General features: G+C 48.6%; 1 protein-coding gene across 3 annotated transcripts in view; it reads right to left on the bottom strand.

Annotated features, from left to right (window-relative positions):
- The window catches only part of LOC138467526 (zinc finger protein 84-like), a 453,354-nt gene that overhangs the window by 232,332 nt on the left and 198,453 nt on the right, over window positions 1-22,569 (bottom strand). The gene's annotated exons all lie outside the window — the stretch shown is intronic.

Here is a 22,569-nt window from a genome sequence, read left to right as displayed (position 1 = left end):
CTTAGCAACATCCTCTGCCTTGAAAAAGGATTCATCCACCACAGTTATGCTGGCCCCAGTGTCCCTGATGGCAGGAGTCTCCTGACCATTCACGTGGACACTGTCCTTATAATACTCTTTAGTATTATCTGGGATAGAATTATACACATCTAAATTTTGTTGTTCCCACAACCCCAGAGAGACTAAAGAAACACTGGCTGAGACTCCAGTGGGTTCATCAGCCAGTAGTAGAAAGTTTCCACTTGCCATAGTGACTTCCTCCTCTGGAATGAAGGCTAAGGAGACAAGTTGGACCCCTGAAGGTTTACCCTTACATCTGGGATCTCCTTTCACATGGTCAGTAGCCTTACAAACATAACAGGCCCCAAAGGTCCTTTGGAATGGAGGCTTGTTCTGACCTCCTTCTGGTTTAGCACCAGAAGGTATACTACTCTGCTGTGGTTTCCCAGGTGGCTTACCCTTATGGTTTTGTTTGGGGCCCTCTTTGGAATTAGGATTATTAGAATTCTCTTTGGAGTCTTTCTTAGGCTGTCTTCCCTCATCCTTCTTCTGAGTTACCCCAGAATCCTTGTGAGTAGCCCTGTTGGCAACCCACAAGTCAGCAGCCTTAGCTAGTTTCCTAGGATCTAATTCCTGTGAATCAGCCAAGTGCTGTCTGAGCTCAGGAGAGCAGGCATCATAAATTGACTCCATCATTACTAGATTTCTCATTCCTTCATAAGTGTTCGCCTTGTAACCCTTAATCCATCCCTCTAAGTTTTTCAACCCTTCACACACCCAGGTAGCCCAAGGGGTACCATCATGCTTTTTGAGGCTCCTAAACCTCTTAAGATACTGGGAAGGGGTCTTCCCAAATCTAGCTATCAAAGCTAGTTTCACACATTCATACTCTTTCCTATCCTCCTCCCCCAACTCCATTACCACATCAGTTGCAACAGGGGGAAGCCTAGAGAACAACCAGGTGAGTAACTCATTACCTGTGATGTTCTGGAGCCCATGATTATACTCAAACATAGACAACCAATCCAACACATCCAACTTAGGCTCATACATACCAATCAATTCCTTAGGCATCCGGGGTCTTTTAGGACTGGAACTTCTAGAGGAGCCAGAGAGAGAAGCATTCTCAACAGACAATTTCTTCATTTCTAGCTCACACTTGAGCTCCATTTCCCTTAGCCTTAGTTCTTTGTCAGTTTGAGCATTAAGTTTCTTGTACTCTAATTCAAGTTTCATTTTCTCTAGTTCAAAGTATTGAGGGCTAAATGTGGGACCTGGCAAAGGTCCAGTAGGTACAGCTGGTAGAGCAGACAGAGGCCTAGAGGGACTATCTACAACAGTTTCATCCTCCTCTTCTGGTTCTGACCCAAGATCATCAATACTTTGTGCCATATCAAGATCATTGCTGCTTTCTACATTTGCTGGATTGATCGGTTCCTCTGGACCATCCTCCAGACTTTGGTTTTCTAACAACCTTTCTATTAGCTCTATTTTCTTTCCTTTAGTCATGAGATTCTTATGCTTACAGAGAAGTCTTAGACAATCAGCAGTTTTTGTAGCAAGGGACTCTTGACTATAACTTTCCATAGTAGACAGGTTAAAATTGACTTTTTCTTTCTTGTGCTTAAGCTTTGTGGTTAGTTGCACTAAGGTATCTCAAAAGTACTCTAAAGTGTATACTCAATACAGATCCCACCGCTGTACACCAGTGTTAGGCAGAAACCTGCGCAGTTCCCTCTGGGACCACTGCAAAAGATTTAAGTCTACAGGTGTTGGCAGTAAACCCACTTGGTAGCAGTCTGTACCACACAGATTCACTGTGGTAGCTGTGGCTGAGCAGTCAGACTTCCCTCAAGAAGAGTTAGGCAGTATACAGAGAATACACAATAGGTACAGAGGCAAAGTAGCACAAGCAAACACTGACCAGAGCTAGGTGTAAAAGTATAAACTTATTTATTAAAGGCACACTCATAAATTACACTAGCACAATAGAGAAGATAAGAAAGTCAAACACAGTTACTATTACTCATGTGTACCTCCCTAATCATTTGTTGGACAATTCTAAGTTAACCCCACTTATTTCCAACCAGAGGTGAGCGCTTAACGTTAGATGACACTCCAACAAGTATTACCAAAAGGGAGGGAAAAGGCAGAAATAAAGAGAGCAGTAAGGTAAAACACTTTTCACATAAGGTTAGCAAAGACAGTCAATGGTGCAACAAGGAGAATTAGTTCGGGGCCCGCTTTAGAGGGAGCCAGGCGAAAAATGTGCCCAAGATCACACAATGTCATCAGTCTTTGCAGGTGAGAGAAAAAGGTTTTACTACGGTTCTGAAAAGTTTAGTTAGGGTGTCCCAGGCCTACCCAGGTTCGAGAGCCGAGGGCTAAATCTACCCCGTACAATCGGTGGCAAGGGAGGCCGGGCGGAACACAGTACCTTTAAAAGTGGAAAGGATCCTCCAGCGGTGGTAGTTGTTCCTGGTAGTGGGTGTAAGTCGCGGCGTCGTCCAGGGGAAGAGGTGATCCCGACGTGGAGGAAAGCTGCAGATCGTTGCACTACCAGGGAAGAGACCAGCCGTGGAGTTTTCCGGTCACAAAGGATTTTTACCCCTCTTTCGCGGTTGAGGTAAAAAGTGGTATCCCGGTTGCCAGGGTGCTTGGCACAGGCAAGGCGGCCACGAGATGCTTCGGGACGGCGAAAAGAAGGCAGCAACTTGTTGTCCCCACCAGTTAAGGGAAGAAGACTCTCCGGCGGGAGATCTCCTCTGTCGTCGGGAAAAGTGGTGAGACGGTTCTGCAGGGCTTCACCGGTGGTGTCGTCTTGGCAGGTCGGCTCGGCTTCTCCCTCTTCGGCTTCTTAGGTCCTGTGGCGACTTCTGAAGAACCAGTCCCAAAAACCCTGCTTTTATGCAGCAAACCCCCATTCATACAGCCTAGCTGTCACTCACACATGCTAAGTGGTGAGCGGGGTGGCTCACCACTTGGGCCAATCACACTAGAGTGCGACATGAGTTGGCAAGGCAACTCAGTCCAGGGTGCCTAAACCCCCTCCCACACCCCCTGTGGTACCCAGACAGAATGGCACCACTTCGGAGGGCTTCTGTGCAGAAGCCCGCCAAAAAGTGGAACAAAGGCTCGACTCGGGTTCAGGGTTACTGAAGTGAACCTAGACGCCATTTTGGCGGCGAGTTCTGGCAAAAAATCCCAACCGGTGAATTTATATTAAATAAATAAACCGGCGGTATCTTTAACATTGCACCAAAAAGTGGTGCATTAAAAACAATGGGAAATCCCATTGGGAAATATTCTGGTGGAATATTTCCGTGGTGTCCACTGCCACCAGCCAGAACTCGGCGAGGGGGGACGGGACAGTACCCCCTCGACAACAGACCCAGGGGCAATCTAATTGCCCCTACCAGTACTTCCACAGTAAGATGGTTTGTACTGGTTAAGTTCCTAAGTTAAGACTAGTAAAGTCAATGGTAACTTTACAGACCCAGGGAGACAGTAGTCAGTCCCCGGGTGTGGAGTCTATGTTTGGGGGTCTCTATGACACCCCTGTGCTACTGCACTGAGGGTGCTGTGTAACACACATTCAAAAAACCAATGATGGCCTATGGGGAAAATTACCCCCTGGGCCATAAGCACATAGCAAGTCACAGAAACACCCTCAAGTCATGTCCAAGAGTGAGGGTAAAAGAGTCTCACTCTTGGCAGGAGAAAAAAAATAAACCCCAAAAATCCAGCAAAGCTGCTGGGGGACTCAATAGGTTAGGAAATTCAGCCTAAACAGAGAATTCTTCCTAACAAAGGTCAAGTACCATTTTTCATGGCACTTCACTTTGCTGACGAGAACAGTGAAATTATGGGAAGTTTAAAACTTTATTTGACTTTATTGTTATTTAACTTTGCAGTTAATGTCAAATAAAAGTTTAATTGTGCATACATAGCTAGCGCCTGGGTGACAGTGGTGAGCCAAAAATGAAGTGGGATGATCAAAAACTATTTCCGCCGTTACCATGGGTCGAGTGAATTTTTCTTATGTTGAGTGCATGAACAAAGTTACTAGGCCTGAAGGAGGATTTTAAAGAATTTGCCCACCCTGACTGCTGCTTTGATTTAGCTATTGACTATTAGGGTAAACTTTGAGTAGTCATTTGAGAGATGGAAAACAAAAGAGGTGATGGCTGTAAGGTTTAGAATTAATCTTAACCTCTGGTATTGCTCTGGACAACCCTCCAGACTATCGTTCTTTGCCTGCCAAGCCATTACACAAAAGGGGAAAGACCACATGCAAATCAGGCTTGGTCACACCCCAAAAGCGGAAGTCAAGTCCAAACCGCTTAACATCTCTTCTGCAATCGAGCATACGGTCTAAAAAACAGTGGTGTGGAAGTTTGCCCAAAGCAGTGTGTAGGGACAGCATGGTATCACAGGTATGACACTGACACAATGGACACAATTTGTAAAACCTTAATTGAAAATGTTGGGGTCAGAGAAACGCCTGTGTTGTCCTATAACTAAGATGGGAGTAGTTTCGACCATAAAACAATGAACAAAACAGTCTGAGTGGAGTCTGTGAAATCAAAATGGCCTATGCTAACAACACCAAATGCCTGCCCTATCTCTTGTACACAACGGAGAAATGTATACAAAGGAAAAATTAGTGTTCACAGAATAAAGGTAGTTGAACCAGCTCTCCTCCTCATGTTAAACCTCACAGAGTAAGGCTGTAAGCAGGATGACAAACTCTGGCTCGGTTTCTCACACTATAAACAGTTCCAAACCGTGGACTGAGGCACACCTGGTCTTCCACGTTAATGTCTCTTTATTAACTTTCAAAATTGTATTCCAACATAAAGATCACAAAGGTCCCCCTCTGCCTGCATAAGACCTTACAGCACACAGATCACGTAGGTCTTCGTCTGTTGGGCTCTGACCATACAGAACAATGTAAAGTTCACAAAGGTCCACCTCTGCCGGGCTCAGACCTTACTAACGTAACAGTTCAACACAAACTTGCCGGGGGGGCTCCCTTACCCAAGCTTATTGTACTCTGGGTCTCCCTCACTCGTGGTCGGAACCCTTTCAGATGTCGAAGACTTTCCAATGTGCGTCGCTCTCTTTAAAGACTGCTGCAGGACCACTTTCACTCAAAGATCATGTTTACTCTTGCTTAATTCACTTTTGCTGTTTATTCGCTTTACAGCTTCAAACAAAATACCTTTCACAGACAGTTGTGAATGGGCTACTTCCTTTCGCTGGACAACTCAGTTACTTAGTATCACTGATCTTACAGCTGTCTTTTACTTCAAAGTTCATTCACAGGTCTGTCTTTTGTTCGCGTCTCATCCACACGCATGCAGTTTTCACTTTTGATAATTTTGCCACTTCATTCGTTTTAACACACACCGATCTCTTGAGTCACGTGCCAGCTCAGCGGCTGTGTGCTCTTGTTTCGCTATTTCCAATTCACGAGTCAAGGTTAGTACCACAGGCCTCGCCTCCGCCAAGACCTGGCTGTTCACTTAATCCCGAAAACCACCCCACCGCTCTCCCCCCACCCCCCCTTCCCCCCCACCCGAGTCTTGCAGCTGATTCCAACATAGACACTCAGTTTCAGGTGCATGTGTGTTGGTCCTTTATGTTTGTCAGCGCCCTTTTGCCTATGGGTCCATTGCTGTGCTATATTGAGTAAAGTAAAGATGAACAAATAAAGGGGAAATACCGCATCTCACCATCGGTTGCTCACCCCCACTCCCTGAAGACCCCACACCGAGGTGATCCACCCGCACTGGTCCTCCCCCAGGGTCTGGATCCAAAGGCGATGGTCGTGCCCAGGCAGAGAGGCAGAGAGGCAGAAAGAGAGAGAGAGAAAGAGAGAGGCAGAGAGAGGCAGAGAGAGAGAGAGATCCCCAGGGACTAGCGGGTGAGACACCCTCTGGTTTCTCACTTGTGCCAGTCGTTCAGATGTATTTAAAGCTTTCCACCCATCACTTTTTTGGTTATAATTTGAGATCTAGAGACCATTTGTCACAAGTGTATACACTCAAAAGTTTCCATTTGTAAAAACTTGTGTGGCAGTACGCCGTTAGAGCGATGATGAATCAAAGTAGGGTGACATTGAGATACGTTTGCTTCTCGACGGCTGAAGGACACAGCGGAAGAAATTGAGTGCTAAGCTTTAGTTTGAAACTGTGCAAGTCATTATCTCAAAGTACACATGGTGTATGGCTTTTGCTCCACAATCTCTCCATAAGGTCTTTATGCATTTATTTACCACACATTGTTGGTATGCAGTCTTTATATTGAACATTTTATGACGAATAAACTTATATCGAATATTTTATAACGAAAAATGTTAGGAAGAATGTATCGGGTAAAGGGTTGCATCTTGTGGGGAAACGGCTGGGGTGGGTTTTTAGGGGTGGGAAACCTAAGTTTGGTGGGGGGGGGAATAGAATAAAATTCAATATATTTGTCATTATAAAAGTTTTGTTATAAGTGCATTCTTCATAAAATGTTTCGTTATAAAGACATGTGACCACATTGTTTGGGGCTGACCATGCTTTGCATAGCTAGATAGTTGGCGAATTTGAAGAGTTAAATTTTACACTGTCGATTAGAAGCTGGAGCAATAAACAGCATGGCAGATTTTGTGTCTCATAAACTGGAAAGTGAGATAGGAGACAGTGATGGAGCAGAGGTGTGTGTGACCAGAGTTCAGGCAGGTGCTGGTGAATTAGTGGAGCAGCTTAGTGGGAAACATAAGATATGGTTGGCTTGTAAGTCTAGGGTGGACAATGTTTCCCTTTGTTTTTTAGTGAGCTGGCAAATCGTGAGTGAAGGGTCTTGAGGAGAACTAGAGTAGTAGCACTGATGAGCTTGAGATGTAGAATGACAGCTTTAGCTATTAAACGCATGTAGACTGCAACATCCCAAAACAGCATTTCCAAGAATGCTATTGATAGCCTGATGTGGATGCTAAGGTGGTGAAGCATTGTGTCCTGTGTCGTACGAGAAAAGGGTCTAATCCAGGTGGCAAATACCAAATTCTGCATCAGGAAAAGTGTGGTCAAAGCCATCTTTCCCGATTGGTCCTATGGATTTGTTGGGTTGTGATGATAGATGTGCAGTAGTTCTAAATGACTACATATCAAAATGGTTTGAGGTGGAGTTTTTTTTCCCGGATTTCTCATTCTTGTCGATTGTGTTTGACAGGGAAGGAGTTTCTGATGAATTAGCATGAATTAGCCTGCAATAATGGGTTTGAGTTAATCTCATGAAAGAGTTGCAAAATCCCAGGTGTAATGGGCTGGTGGAGAGAGTGAAGTTCTTTGTAAAGGAGACAGCGAACCAGGGTTGGAGTGTTAGTTTGGTGCAAGGAGTTGAAGAATATGATGTCTGTTTACCATAATACACCACATGTTGCTACTGGTGGTACTACTTTCATCATGAGGAGGGGATGAAGTTACCAAAATTCCTTATGCCCTTATTGGTTGTGTGGCGGCCAGCCTGTATGTATGAACATGATATGTGCGTACCAGGCAAAAGGCAAGGGGCACCATGATGTGAAAGTAGATGCAAAAACCTGCATTTGCAGGTTTGCGATCGATTTAAGGTGAACGCCCTGCACCCACCAATTAACCACTGTACATGCCTCCCACAATGCCTCACACGAGAACTGTTAACTAAGGTTGTAGATATGCAATGCTGGATAATGGCACGATGGTGCGAGTGGATGGGAATGCAAGAGCAAATTGTGTTGATGTTGTGAGAAACCTGAAGGCGTCTCCCTGGCTAGTCCCCGGGGATCTGTCATTCACGTGGCCAGGACACTGCCATTGCTATTGGATGCAGTTCCTGGGGGTGGACCAGAGAGGGAGGATCACCTGGATGGGGGGTCCTTTGGGAGTGGGACGCCAATGGGTGAGACTCGGTATCCCCCTTCTTTGGCCACCTTTTCTCCATTTTATAATGTAGGATATTCCAAACCCCCGCCCCAATTTCCCAACACAAACACTTATGCACAACATGAAAGACAACGGACTAACAGCAAAGCCATTTGCCCGACATGTCCCAATACAAGGGTCAGGCAAAGACAGGCAACTGACTAGAATCACACACACACCAGACAGCCTGTTTTCCTTCCCCACAGGAATAATAGGTGGAGCACAAGATGAGCAAGGCAGACCGTACGACGTGAGAACTAACTCAGCACGGCAGTTCAAGAGGAGGAGAAAGACGGCGCATACCTAGGGGGTGACAAGGAGAGAAGTGACCTTGCCCTTTGCGACCAAGGCCCGTGAATCCTTCACAGAAGAAATCATAAGACCGCAAACAATAGCCAGCATGTGTTGCAGCAGTTGGCTACGGTACACGAGACCCTCCTCCGCTGATAACCAAGCCGGGGAGAGATGCTGGTATCCGAGGTACCAACCGTGACTCGAAGTAGAAAGAAAGCCAAGCGGTTCATCACAGCCAGTGAGTCGAGGGCAGAGTCGACAAGAAACTGAACTGTGATGAACGAAAAGTAGCCAATAGCTAATTTGAACATTGAAAAGGTTTTAAGAAAATATTGATGAAAGAGGGGTATAAACAGCAACAGAGGAGTCCGGCGCCACGTGGGTGCTCATGCAGGAAACTCTGGGCAATTACCCAATGGTAGAGACTACTGTAACTAGAAGGCCCTGGGAAAAGAAGAGGTCAAAGTGGTTATACAGGGGTCTTGTAAAATCCTCTGTACTGTTGAAAGTCTTTGACCAACAGCTGATTGTGAAGCAAAGGAAAGTGAATCCCGCTTGGTGAAACTAATGCACGATCGATGTGTTGCAAAGGTTGGCAAGAGTGAACCCGGCAGACGGATGCTAACGAGAAGGGGTGAGACCTGAAGTCCTTATGACTAGTGTGTTGACCAAAGTGAACCCGACAGTGACGTGTCCCAGTGAACGGTCGGTAAAAGTTAGGGAGAGTGAATCCAGCAGAGGGAAGCCAACAAAAAGGGGCGAAGCCCAAAGAACTGTTTAAAAAGACATTAAGATTTGTGAATGCAAGAAGTATTTGAAGACCAGGGGAAGTGAATTGTGTCCCTTGTCAATTGGGTCTGAGCCCAGCAGAGGGAGATCCAGGGATGAGAAGTTATCACCCAAAGTTCATTGGAAAAGGTACTGTTTAGGTGAATTATTGAATACGATTTGTGAAGGGTCTTCGCCCGGAAGAGGGGGACCTAGGGGTGAAACGATTACTCAAAGTATACGTGAAGCAGAACTTTGTGTTTGTTGGATACATCAGGCAAGAGACCTTTTATTGAAAAGAGACTTAACCATTGCAGGACCTGATAGCTAGGAACAAGTTACTTACCTGTAACTGTTGTTCTCCAGCATGGGTCTGGCATGGATTCACATGCTCATTCCCCGTCGTCAGGCTGGGAATCCTCGGTAAAGAAAAAACCAGTATCAGTTTCGTTTCTGATCTGTCTTTCGTAGTAGCAACCAATCACTGATCTCTGCGTCATACTGACCACAGCCAATGACTGCCCTCTACCTAAGCCCCGCCTCTGGCAGCCATCTTCAGATTTGGTAGCACGTTAAGTGGCAGTATGACCAAGTGAAGAGCCGCAGAGGGGTAGGCGGGAGGGTTCGCATGTGAATCCATGCCAGACCCATGCTGGAGAACAACAGTTACAGGTAAGTAACTTGTTCCTTCTCCAGCATGGGGTCTGGCATGGATTCACATGCTCATGAATAAAGAATACATAGCAGTACACACATGCACAACCACGGGAGGTGGCAACAGGCTCAACATTAAGCATCACTAAGCATCACATCAAACTCAACATTAAGCAAATCTTACCTCCTCACCAGGCTCACCTTAGGCGAACAGGTTGCGCAGCACTGCTTGGCCGACCCTGGACTCCTCCCTGGAATCCCGATCGACGCAGTAGAATTTCGTGAAGGTGTGCGTCGACCTCCACGTAGCAGCCCTGCAGATGTCCAGCAAGGGCACACCAGATAGGAACGCCGTGGTAGCTGCGATCGCTCTGGTGGAATGGGCTCTCGGACGGCCAGGCAGGGGTCGGTTTGCCAACCGATGACAGTACATGATGCAGCCGGAGAGCCATCTGGAAATGGAAGCCTTCGAGAGAGCCTTCCCCTGATTGACAGGTCCAAAGTTCACAAAGAGTTGTGACGTCTTCCAAAAACCCTTTGTGCGGTCCACGTAGAACTTCAGCGCTCTAGCCACATCCAGCGAGTGCAAAGTCCTCTCAGCCGGCGACGAAGGCGATGGGAAGAAAACAGGCAACACCAAGGGTTCGTTGAGGTGGAAGTCCGACGGCACCTTGGGCATGAAGGAGGGGTGCGTCCTGAGCACTACACCCTTGTGTCGTGAAAAGTCAAGTACGGGGCCTTGCAGGAAAGGGCCTGGATCTCTCCCACCCGTCGTGTGGAGGTGATGGCCACAAGAAACTCTGTTTTCCACGACAAGAACTTCAACGGGGCAGAGTGCAGAGGCTCGAACGGAGGTCCCATGAGCTTGGTCAGCACTACGTTGAGCTCCCACGCCGGGGCCGGAGCCTTCACCGGCGGGAAGGATCTGAACAGTCCCTTCATGAACTCTTTCACCAGATGATGAGACCACAAGGATGTCCGCCCCGTGGTTCTGGTGTATCGGGAGATCGCAGCAAGATGAATCTTGATGGACGCATGCGCCAGTCCAGCTTTGGCCAGCGTCAGTAGGTACGGCAGTACTTGGGGAGCCGTAATCCGCAGAGGGTCAATCTTCTGTGCGTGGCACCAGACAGAGAACCTCTTCAATTTGTGTCTGTAGCATTTAAGAGTTGAGGACGCCCTGGCCTTTGCAAGAACCTCTCTGCAGTCGGCCGGTATGTCGTATCCTCCAAACTCTAACGCTGCAGGAGCCAGGCCTGCAAGTTCAGCGACTTTGGGTCGTGATGGAGGATGGCGCCTCCTTCCCTGGAGAGCAGATCCGCGTCCACTGGCAGCTTGATTGACGGGGACGCTGACAAATCCAGAAGGTCCGGGAACCATATCTGCCTCGGCCACGCAGGTGCGACGAGGATCATCCTGCACCGGGACCTCTTGAGCTGGTTGATGAGCCGGATCAGCAATGGCAATGGAGGGAACGCGTATAGGAACAGGCCCTCCCAGGGGAACGAGAAAGCATCGCCCATGCTCCTCGGCTGGGGAAACCTGCTGGCGAACCTCCGGCACTTGGAGTTTGTCGCCGTCGCGAACAGATCGATCTGGGGTGTGCCCCACCGTCGGAAGAGGCGGTCCACTAGATCCTGTTGTCGTTCCCACTCGTGGCACGAGCGCAGCTCCCTGCTGAGTGAGTCGGCGATGATGTTTTTTTATCCCTGCCAGATGAAACGGCACCAGAAACATCCTTTGGGCGACGGCCCAATGCCACAGATCCTGTGTCTCCCTGGACAGGGCTGGGGACCTGGTTCTGCCCCGTTTCCTGATGTAGAACATGGTGGTGGTGTTGTCGGTGAAGATCCTCACCACCTTGCCCTTGAGGGACGGAAGGAAGGACCTGAGGGCCCAAAACACTGCACAGAGCTCCAGGACGTTGATATGGAGGGCCTTCTCCGTCGGGAGCCAAAGGCCTCTCGCGTGCAGATTCTCGGTGTGCGCTCCCCACCCTTCCAGGGAGGCATCCGTGGTCACTGTCTCCTGGTGGCCGGGGGTCTGGAAGTCCATGCCCGCCGTCAGATGTGCGCGGGTGCCCCACCACCAGATCGCTCGTCGGAAACTCTCGTCGAGTGTGATCCTCTCCTCGAAGCTGCCCGTTGTCTGGATCCAGCGCGCGTCCAGGAACTCCTGCAACGGGCGCATCCGGAGCCTGCACAGGGGGATGAGGTAAATGCAAGAAGACATCATTCCGAGGAGGGACTTGATGGACCTCACTCTGGCCGCGTCCGCAACCAGCATCTGCTGCACCTTGCCCAGAATGGCCCTCGTCCTTTCCTCCGACGGGGAGGCCAGAAGCGACACTGTGTCGAGCTTCGCTCCCAGAAACAGTGCGTCTTGCGCGGGCACCAGGTGGGACTTGGCGTAGTTTACAGAGAATCCCAGGTCCGTGAGAAGTTGGACAGTCCTTGCCGTGTGCTCCACGGCGAGCTCCCTCGTCTTGGCTCGGATGAGCCAGTCGTCCAGGTAGGGGTAGACGTGGATCCCCTCTCGGCGCAGCTGCGCAGCCACCGGTGCGAGGCACTTGGTGAACACCCTGGGTGCCGACCTTAGTCCGAAGGGAAGGGCTCTGAACTGATAGTGACGCCCTTGGACCACGAACCTGAGAAACTTTCGGTGTCCCTTTAGGATGGGAATATGGAAGTAGGCATCCTCCAAATCCAACGACGACAGGAAATCGCCCTCCTCCAGCTGACCCAGGACGTGTTGGAGGGTGACCATCCGGAACTTCTGTGCCTTGATGAATTTGTTCAGTCGTCGTAGGTCCAGGATGGGACGCCATCCTCCCGTCTTCTTCACGAGGAAGTATCTTGAGTAAACTCCGGAGCCCCAAAGCCTCTTTGGGACGAGCTCGATGGCGCCCTTCCTGAGCATCGCCTTTACCTCCAAGAGAAGTTGAGGGACGTGAAGTTCTTTCCAGGCCACAGGGGGGACGCGCGGGTACCTTCTTTGAAACTCGAGTGCGTGACTCTGGGCTAGGGCGTCCAGCACCCAACGGTCGGTGGAGATGGACTCCCACACGCTGACGAAGCTCGCCAGCCGGCCTCCCACCGGGGTGCTTCGGTGGGGGCCCGACCCCACGGCCGGTTCAGTCCTGCTTCAACGAGGCTTTGCCGCCTTGACCTCCTTGGCGACGACGGCGGGGTCCGCCTGACTTGCCTCGTCCCCTGTAAGCTTCCTGCGACGACGAACGGGCCGCTTGATGGTAGGTGGAAAATCTGCCGCCGGAACCTTTGGAGGCACCCTTGCCTCCGCCGCTCCGAAAGGGCAGCCACCGTTGCTGGAGAACCCCAAGAGCCTGGGCCGTCTCTGTGTCTGCTTTGATGGCTTGAAGGGAATTGTCCACTGTTTTCCCAAACAGGTTGTTTCCATCGAACGGCATGTCCAAGACTCTGGTCTGCACGTCTTGACGGAAGTCAGTAGCCTTGAGCCATCCACGCCGCCTAAGGCACACGCCGTTGCCCAACTGGCGAAATCCAGTGTCGGCGATGTCCGTCGCAATCGTAATGGCGTGGTCCAACGCCACCTCACCTTCCTGCAAGATCTCTAAGGCATCCGCCCTCTTGACGTCCGGTAGGAAGTCCAGCAGGGGGGCCAGTTTGTACCACAACTCCCTGTCGTAGCGGGCTACGATAGCCAAGGCGTTGGCCGCCTTAATCGTCGTCGCTGCAGACGAGATGACCCTGCATCCCATCGTATCCAATTTCTTTCCCTCGCCGTCCGGCGGGGAAGTCGACGTGGAGGCCGCACCCCCCCCCCCCCGCTTTCTTCCTGGCCGCCGCAGAGACGACGGAGTCCGTGGTCGGCTGTGCCCAGAGGCACAAGGGGGCCTCATCCGGGACCCGGTACTACTTCTCGTACCGATCCCTTCTAGCCGGCGTCGTGGATGGGTTCTTGAGGAGGGCGAGGCCCTCATCCCAAATATCGTCCAGTAGAGGCACGGAGAGGACCGTCTTCCTCTTGGCCTCGCGCCGTTGATAAAGGAAACCTTCCTTCTTCTCCACCGGGCAGAGCTGGAAGAGCTCGGATGCCCTGGCGATCATGGAGTGAAACAATCCAATCTCGTCGGGCGGGGAAGCCCGGGTGGGAGGTGACGACGGCAGATCCTCGTCGTAAACCTCGTTGTGCGTACCCATCGCGGCCGTGTCAGTCCCCGTATCATCCCCACGAGTCGTGGACGGGGAGGAGGGCTGAACAGGGCGCGATGGCTGAAAAGGAGGTGGAGAGTGAATCCTTCTTCTCTTAGGGGGAGGGCTCCCAGAAGGGCCCGGCTCCGGGGTCCCCCGTCGGGAGCGGTTCCTCCGCTGGTGGTAACGGCAGTCTCGTCCTTATCTCCGAGCATAAGGACTGTATAGCCAACAAAATGGCCGCCGAGTTGTCTTGCGGCGCAGGTTGAGGGGAGTCCGACGGGCGGTCAGGGGCCCCGTCGGCACCCTCGACGATATCGTCGTCTCCTACGTCGGGATCCCTCCCGACGAGCTGGTCTTCTTCCATGCCAACGCCGTGGCTTAAGACCTCGATCAGCTCTTCCTCAGAGGTTGAGGCCGAATCCACAACGTCCTCCTGCCCCCCCTTTTTCTTCTCCGTCGGAGGTTTCACGGAGGTCCTGTCGATGGGCATAAAAGAGGACTCCCTCCGCGGTGGCAGGGAGACTCTGAGCCCCGAGGTCACCACCACTGGTGTAGCCTCCACAGGCTGAGCCAGGGCCGCCGCGACTGTCTCGATAGAGGCCTTGGCCGGATGGATTAAGGCTTTCACCACCTTAGGTGCGCTCACCGCCTTCTCCGGGGGGGGGAGGGGGGGGGGACACTGCCTCGCTCTCCCTCCGATGGGGCCTTCGAGCTCGACCGGGGCCTCTCCAGGAGCTTCGCCGGGTGCTCGGCCTTCCTCTTACCCGAACCAGAGCGTTGGCTCGTGGTTGATGGTGCCGGGGAGGATGCGCCCTGCCTGGCGCCCGTAGAGCCCGACCGTTCGGCGCTCCCGGTGCCAGCGGACTCACGGTGCTTGGCCTTGTGTTGGAGCCCCGTCGCCGGGGCGTCCTCAAAGGTCTTAGAAGACCGCTCGGATTTCTTCCTCTTCTTTTCGCCTGACAGGCTCTTCCCTTCCAGCCAGTTGGCGAGACGTTGATGGCGGTCCTTCATGGTCCGCTCCGACATATTGCCGCAAAACGCACAGTCCTTCTCCACGTGCGTCTTGTCCTCATGTAGGCAGTAAAGACAAAAGGAGTGTTCGCCCTCCTTAAAGACATTCTGAAGCTGGCATCCAGGGCAGACCCTGAACAGCTTTCCGGGCATCGACCTTCCCTTCTCCTGGGCCATGTCCGAGATGGGCCTGAGAAACTTCTGGAGTCCTCCAAAAGCATAGCTCGACGAAATCTTCACCTTTGAGGGGCGTAGACGAATCTGACATGGGTGCCCGTTGATCGGATGAAGACTCGGTGGAGCTTGAGGCTCTTTTTGACCGAAAAAAATTGAAGTTTTTGAGAAAAAACGTGAAAAAATAGCACTAACGCTCGAGAGCAATAGCACGAGGATCCCAACACTTGAACGTGCGGTAAAAATCTGAAGATGGCTGCCAGAGGCGGGGCTTAGGTAGAGGGCTGTCATTGGCTGTGGTCAGTATGACGCAGAGATCAGTGATTGGTTGCTACTACGAAAGACAGATCAGAAACGAAACTGATACTGGTTTTTTCTTTACCGAGGATTCCCAGCCTGACGACGGGGAATGAGCATGTGAATCCATGCCAGACCCCATGCTGGAGAAGTACGGAACTGTCGGCTCGTGCTGGGAAAGCTCGGGCGTGTGCTGTGCTCAGGAGATCCACTTTATCCCGTGCTCAAAACGAGGGGAAGGAAGACCCCTGGCAATCACATCCTGACTTATTATTTGTGAACACTTACTGCATCACACACGCTGTAATTATTTGTAAGGATTTGGCAATTTAAAAAAAAATATATAGTCCTTTACTTTGACAAGAAGCCACAAAGTCTGCCTTATTTTTCATTTGATGGTCAAAACTTGCTCCCATTTTAGATTTAGGTTAGGCGTTTTTCGACCCTGCATTTACAGTTTAATAAACACCCTTGAACTGTGATCACTTGTGTCTGTCTTTACTGTTGCCACCATGAGTCCCTTACAATGTTGATACAGATAGTGAACCGGAGTGGTCAGAGAGCATTTTGGGATGGGTGATGTGCACTACTGATCTTGCAGTGCCAGTGCCCCTCGACGAACATGCCATTTGCATGATTATATGGTTGGCTAATGTCGAAACGTTCGGCTCAAGATTGTTGTATTCCTTACTGTTGCTAATGGGAAGAAAGGAAGGCTTGTTAGGGTGATTTGTTTGGTAGGGCGATTTATAATGAAGTACTTACCTGTGTTTATCATTTCGTATCTCATCCCTGATAACAGCAATAATCTTCTTTATTATTATTACACCACCACTATCATTAAAGGTCTCTTGTACTTGGTTGTTAGACAACTGTGTTTGTACTTTTTGTAATATGTGGTACAAAATTCACACAATGCCAGTTTTCATCATATGCAGATAGCATAAATCCAAATATTCTAGGGCTTTTTACACTCTCCTGGAAATACATTGTTGTCTGCATGTACAAGCATAATCTCGTTTTTCAATGTATCCGCAGTGAAGTACAACAACAACATAAGGCCTTGACATTGAAATGTTTTCTTTGCAAGCAGAGTATCTTGCAGAGTTGGCCAATGTGGTCACCTGTAGAACTCCATGTACATTTCAGATTGCAATTACAGAACTTGGAACGCAGATGCGTTTAGTTGGAAGCTGGAATTTAGGGCTCCATATTGCCTTGATACCAACTATCCATTGCAGATTGGACCTAAACGGTTGTGGCAACAGATGTTTTAATACAACGCTCGGAATTAGAACTGGCTCCATTCCTTTCCTTCATTTAAAATGGTTAACCGGGACATTGCCCAAATTAAGAAAAAGAAATGAAAAAGAAAGACAAGATGGTATTGGTAACCCCCCCTTTCAGTCAAATGAGTAGAGTTAATAGGTGTTCCATGAGTTTCTGTGATTTTCCAATCCATCTTTCCTGAATGACTTCTCTGTAGAGTAACCCACAAGAATCTCCTCCACCTCACTATGTTAGATGGATTGCTAGTATTGGCAGGATGAGGGATATCAAGATTGGAGATGCAGAATGTTCAGAGGACTCTGATGAATCGGGGGCTTCAGGAACACAAGGATTTGTAAATTAGCACAAGCTTGTCAGGCTTGCAAATCAAATACTGAGGGGTTCTGATACATTTGTGTCAGATATCGCCTTTGTGCTAAAATTCTTATGGGAAAGTGAGCAAAGTTTATATATTGGCCAGTACCTAGCATTCAGACATTTCTTCAAGATGTGCATTCAAAGACGGGGGCAATGCCACTGGGTGTGTAGGTTGATGAAGGACTAGGACATGGCCTTAAATCTCTCAAATATTCTTGGTTGTGGAAGTAGACAGAATCTTGGAGTTGTTCCTGCCATAGCGAGATAATGCAGTATTCTTGCAAGCTCACAATCCACCTGTATCCGATGTCATTCATAGAAGTCCAATGTCAGCCGTTTGGATGCAACAGGATGGTCGAGGAGGGGCCTTCTAATTAATCGAACGGCAAATACAGAACTTAGGCTGGGATCCATACCATACTTTCTGTACAAATTTAAGGTTTGTTTGGTCCGTGCTTTAGAGGTTATGGGGCGAGACGTTGGTTTCAGTTAGGTGTACGCATCTTCTTACTCTATCAGTTAGTTCAGGTGGTTTTTACAACGCGCTGAGATTTCCAGGACACTGGTATGCTGCCATGGCTTCACAGGGCACTGGAGTCTGGGGGTATGCTGAAGGATATACAAATAAATTAAGTGACTCAAACTTCAATTGTAATCCCATAGATTGAATGCCTTCGTTATTGGTATGTAGGCTTGTAACTAGCTATAACATACTGCTCTGTTCTTTACATAAAACAGCGATTTTCCATACAATTTTCTATTGGAAAATTCCTTTTTCACTATCACAACAATTTCACAGTGGTTTCATGCAAAGTATAAGCCAACACATGTGGCAACGTCGTTTTTAGGGTTGCTGTAATATTAATGGTTAGTTAATTGATAGCATTAAAGTGTGTCTCCATATCCTTAAAAATATAAGCCTACATTTCAATAACTGATGCCAGGACTGACAAACACTGATCAAATTGCATTATGTTATGTTATTGTAGAGAAGGAGCCAAGGGCCCCCACCTCAAGCACTGCTCCCATGTTGCCTAAATGTTGGGAACCAGAGTGTGAGGCATGTGCAGTACCAGTGAAAATACCAATACCAAGGAGAATCCTGGAAGCAAGGCTCCCATTGAAAAAAACATAAATGCATACACGACAATATGATGGCCATTTGAATGAAATCCCAGAAGAAATGTGAAAATATGAGTAAAAGAGAAGATTAGTGACGTCAAGCGAATCAAGGCTGACGCACCCAGAACAGATTCAGAGACAAGAGAGCGTAGACATTCTATAGGCGTTATGAAAGTTTCGAAGGTAAGCAACATTTCGGGCTCGAGATGAAGATGCTTATGCTACAGAAACGATGAAGATATTAAGTCCTTTTATACACGTACAGACACAAGAAACGCAAGCAGACAAAGTATTCTTAAGGCTAGCTATGTAGTGAATAGATTGCGGCATGTGATAAATAGATATATATATAAACGAACGAATGAACTATGGTCAATTCCACAACGCACGTTAGCAGAGCTGGACCCAGAAAAAGAAAGGCTTTTCCAATGTGTTGCAGCTGAAAAGCAAATGAATTACAGAAGTGAATCAAAGAAAGGAGAGGCTGTAGCAGCACCAAGAAGTCCCAAGGCCACTCTGGGCCTGAATGATCGGACAATAGTTACAAACGTGTGAAAAGAAACTCCTGTTCAGAAGGGAGGCACGGGAACAATGAAGACGTCAGAGGTTCATTAAATAGTATTTTAAATGCAGCAGAACTCTAACACATGGTCTTCAGTCACGTGGATGAGTGAAAATAGATAATCATGATGTGCTACACCAACTCCAGGATACATAGTATGCTATACTCCCTCATATTCTTCAGAGCAAAGAACATTTCCAAGGCCAAGTTCAAAGCCTTTTCTTGACAAGTAGACTGCATGGGTGATGATGGGTGACAGGCTAATTGGTGGGAAGCTTTGGTCAAGACCAGCCCACCAGCACTTGGAGGCCAGCCTGCATACTGCTGGCGTATGTGGAAAAGTACAGTGGGGTACAAGGGTGCCAACCAATTATAGAGGGCCACGTAATAGAGAGCCCTATAGTTTATGTTACCAATGGGACGTCGTGTATTTGATGACGTTCATAGTGACCTGCATTAGATGAGGGCTTAGTTGCCCCATCTGATGTTAGAGACCCAATCACCTTTCCAGACAAGTAGGTAACGTATACCTAGATTTTCCCTTTTAACCAATCACTTTCCCAAGCAGGTTTTTGTAGTTGGCAACGTAGATTGAAGTCAATAATGAGAGGTTTCTGCTATACAATCTGCTTTTGTATGAAACTTGCTTAGTGAGAAGATCAGGAGAACACATTGATGTTCGTTATAACTCCCTGTTTTAGATAATTGTTGATAAAACAGATGTGATTGCCAACTTCATGAGTTAGTTTGATTATTGATGTTCGAGTATCTTCTGCATCCCCATTCATCTCCAAGTATTGCTACCTCGTCTTAAAGGGCTGGGTCGGTTACCCCAGTTCACGTGGTAGCAGAGGATGGTTAAATATCAGTCGACTTAGTAAGTTTTGAGGTCCCGGAAATAATCGGACGTCCTCTGCCATTTAGCTGGAGGAACGTGAAGCTCCCTGTAGATAGCGGCCGCTAGCTTAAAAATCTTGCAAGTACAGGTGGGACGGGCACCTCGTTTTCAAGCGGAATCCCTTCCCGACTACTGCAGGAAGCTGAGCGGGCCGAAGGTTGAAGCGACTGGTTGAGGAGGCGACAATCCCGAGAGTCGGAAGTCGAAAACCTGAATGGTGAGTAGACTGAGTGAGGTGGCAAAATACGAATGGGTATTGAGTGGGGAAAGTGATAAGGAGCAATAAGTAACAGAGTTGGATGGGGTAAATAACTTGAGACGGTGAGCATCAAGATAGTAGGTAAAAAACTTGACACAATGAACGTCGAGTTATTAAGTAATTGACTTGAGACGAGGAGAGCCAAGAAATTAAGGCATATAGACAAGGAGAGATCTATACGATAAGCCCAAGATCCTACATCAATGGATTCTTAGAAGGAGCTGTTCCAGAGTCCCAAGGTAGATGACGTAGGTTACAAACAGATTGTTCTCTTAAAGGGAACAACTCACACTCTGTGGGAGTAAGTTTAGGGGCAAGAGTAGTAACGAGCGTGGACTAAGATATATGTGGGCCGGCCAAGTCTGTCAGTATTGTCTATATGTTTATATGTTGTATTACACGGCCACAGTAGTGGCCGTGTAGTTATGGTTAAGTTGTTGTTTCCATAGGAAGAGCACTTTTTGGGCGGCTTATAACTTCGCTCCCCCTGGACGAATCCTCACCAAACTTTGCAAAAAAAGTTTGTGGGCCACTCTGATTTTTTTTGCAAAGTGAAGATGTTTGGTCCAGGGAGGCAAAAGTTATAGGGGGGGTCCCAAAACATCTTTTTTTCCCATAGACTGAATGGGGGAAAACCTTTGCGCACGGCTACAGTTCAAACCGCTGGACGGATTTTCACGAAATCTGCGGCAGGTACAGGGTGCTTTTGTAAATTTGGTGACCTGCCGTGCAGTACTTTTCCTTAAAATTATCCAGAAGTAGGTCTGAAAAAATTAGTGATATCTATGTCCGCTTCGCGGTCACACTTCCCTGTTCGATCCACGGACAAGATACCGATTGGCTAAGGAGCTGGCGTCATGACCATGGATACACAACGTCTCTGCCCATTGGTTGCTGCAAGACGTGTTCTGCGTCAGATTGTTTGGATGCGGCAAACATCTTGGATCCGCCGAAAGCGGAGCAAGAACCAGCGTACATATGCTCTATTCATAAAACTGTTTTGCTGTGTCACAGACCGTTGGGGAAGGTTCAGACAGTAAGACATGGGTGATCAATGCATTTGTTCTGGGGGTCGGTCTTCATGATGTACTTTCCATGGACAGCTTGTACGCACAGAAAATGAGGGGTGTAATAACGATAGAAGTTTCGGTCCACTGCCTGGACCGAAACTTCTAACTGTTGAAAGCACCCGCGTAGAGGTAGCCAACATTGAAATTGACAACATGCCGTGATTGCATTACTTTTCCTGATGCCTATTATATTCATTAGTGCGCCGCCATGGGTGTCACATGCAACAGTGGCTGTGGCCAGCGCCTAGGGTCTTGGATGCAAGGCCGTCGGCCGAAGGCCTTACTTCCAAGACTATAGGCCCTGGCCACAACCACCGCAGCATGTCACACCCATGGATACACCCGTAGTATTGCGTTTCGATTGGCAAGTTGTGGGGAGTGCGTGCAGTCTTGGGTGCATGGCCAAAGGCCATGCACCCAAGAACAAAGTTATAAGTACTAGACCTGGAAGACACTGCACACCCATCCCATGTAAGATCTATGGACATACTGCTAGGCGTGAAGCCTCTGGCCAGAAGCACTGAAGGATACCACACCTATAGAAAAAACCCCACTCACACACATCACTGAGGGGGTTGTGGAGAGACCCTGCACTCTTAACACAGCTATAATCTCTTCATGATGTATTTCCTATGCCCACCTTGTACGCACAGAAAATGTGGGGTCCAATAAGGGCAGTATTTCAGTCCATGCAGTGGACAGGAAACTTCTAACTGTTGAAAGCTCACGCGTAGTGGTAGGCAACATTGAAATTGACAACATGCCATGATTGCATTACTTTTCCCTGATGGCTATTATTATAATCATTAGTACGCCGCCATGGGTGTCACATGCTACAGTGGTTGTGGCCAGGGCCTAGAGTCTTGGATGCATGGCCGTCGGCCGAAGGCCTTACTTCCAAGACTGTAGGCTCTGGCCACAACCACCGCAGCATGTCACACCCATGGATACACTCGTAGTATTGCGTTTCGATTGGCAATTTGTGGGGAGTGCTTGCAGTCTTGGGTGCATGGCCAAAGGCCATGGACCCAAGAACAAAGTTATAAGTAGTAGACGTGGAAGCCACTGCACACCCATCGCATGTAAGATCTATGGACATACAGCGAGGAGTGAAGCCTCTGGCTAGAAGCACTGAAGGATACCACACCTATAGAACCCCCCCCCCCACTACCACACATCACTGAGGTGGTTGTGGTGAGACTCTGTAGTGTTGGGTGCATGGCCGAAGGCCATGTGCCCAATAACACACTTATACCTTCTTCGTGATGTATTTTCTATGGCTTCCTTGTACGCACAGAAAACGAGGGGTCCAATAAGGGCAGTATTTCAGTCCGTGCAGTGCACGGGGAACTTGTAAGAGTTCTAAGGGCACGTGTGGCGTTAGGGAACATTGAAATTGACACCATGCCATAAATGCAATACTTTTTCTTATGGTTATTGTATTCATCAGTACGCCGCCATGGGTAGCACATGCTACGGTGGTTGAGGCTAGGGCCTAGAGTCTTGGATGCATGGCCGTCGGCCGAAGGCATTACTTCCAAAACTCTAGGCCCTGGCCACCAATACTTCAGCATGTCACACCCATGGATACCCCCTTACTAATGCATATCGATTGCCTGGTTGTGGGGAGTGTGTGTACTCTTGGGTGCAAGATTGAAGGCCATGCCCCCAACAACAAAGCTATAA

Source organism: Ambystoma mexicanum, chromosome 4q, assembly GCF_040938575.1.
Source record: "Ambystoma mexicanum isolate Mex_15411 chromosome 4q, UKY_AmexF1_1, whole genome shotgun sequence".
Classification (NCBI taxonomy): Eukaryota; Metazoa; Chordata; class Amphibia; order Caudata; family Ambystomatidae; genus Ambystoma; species Ambystoma mexicanum.
The sequence above is the reverse complement of the archived record's forward strand: the minus strand, read 5'-3'. Positions and strand labels throughout refer to the sequence as shown.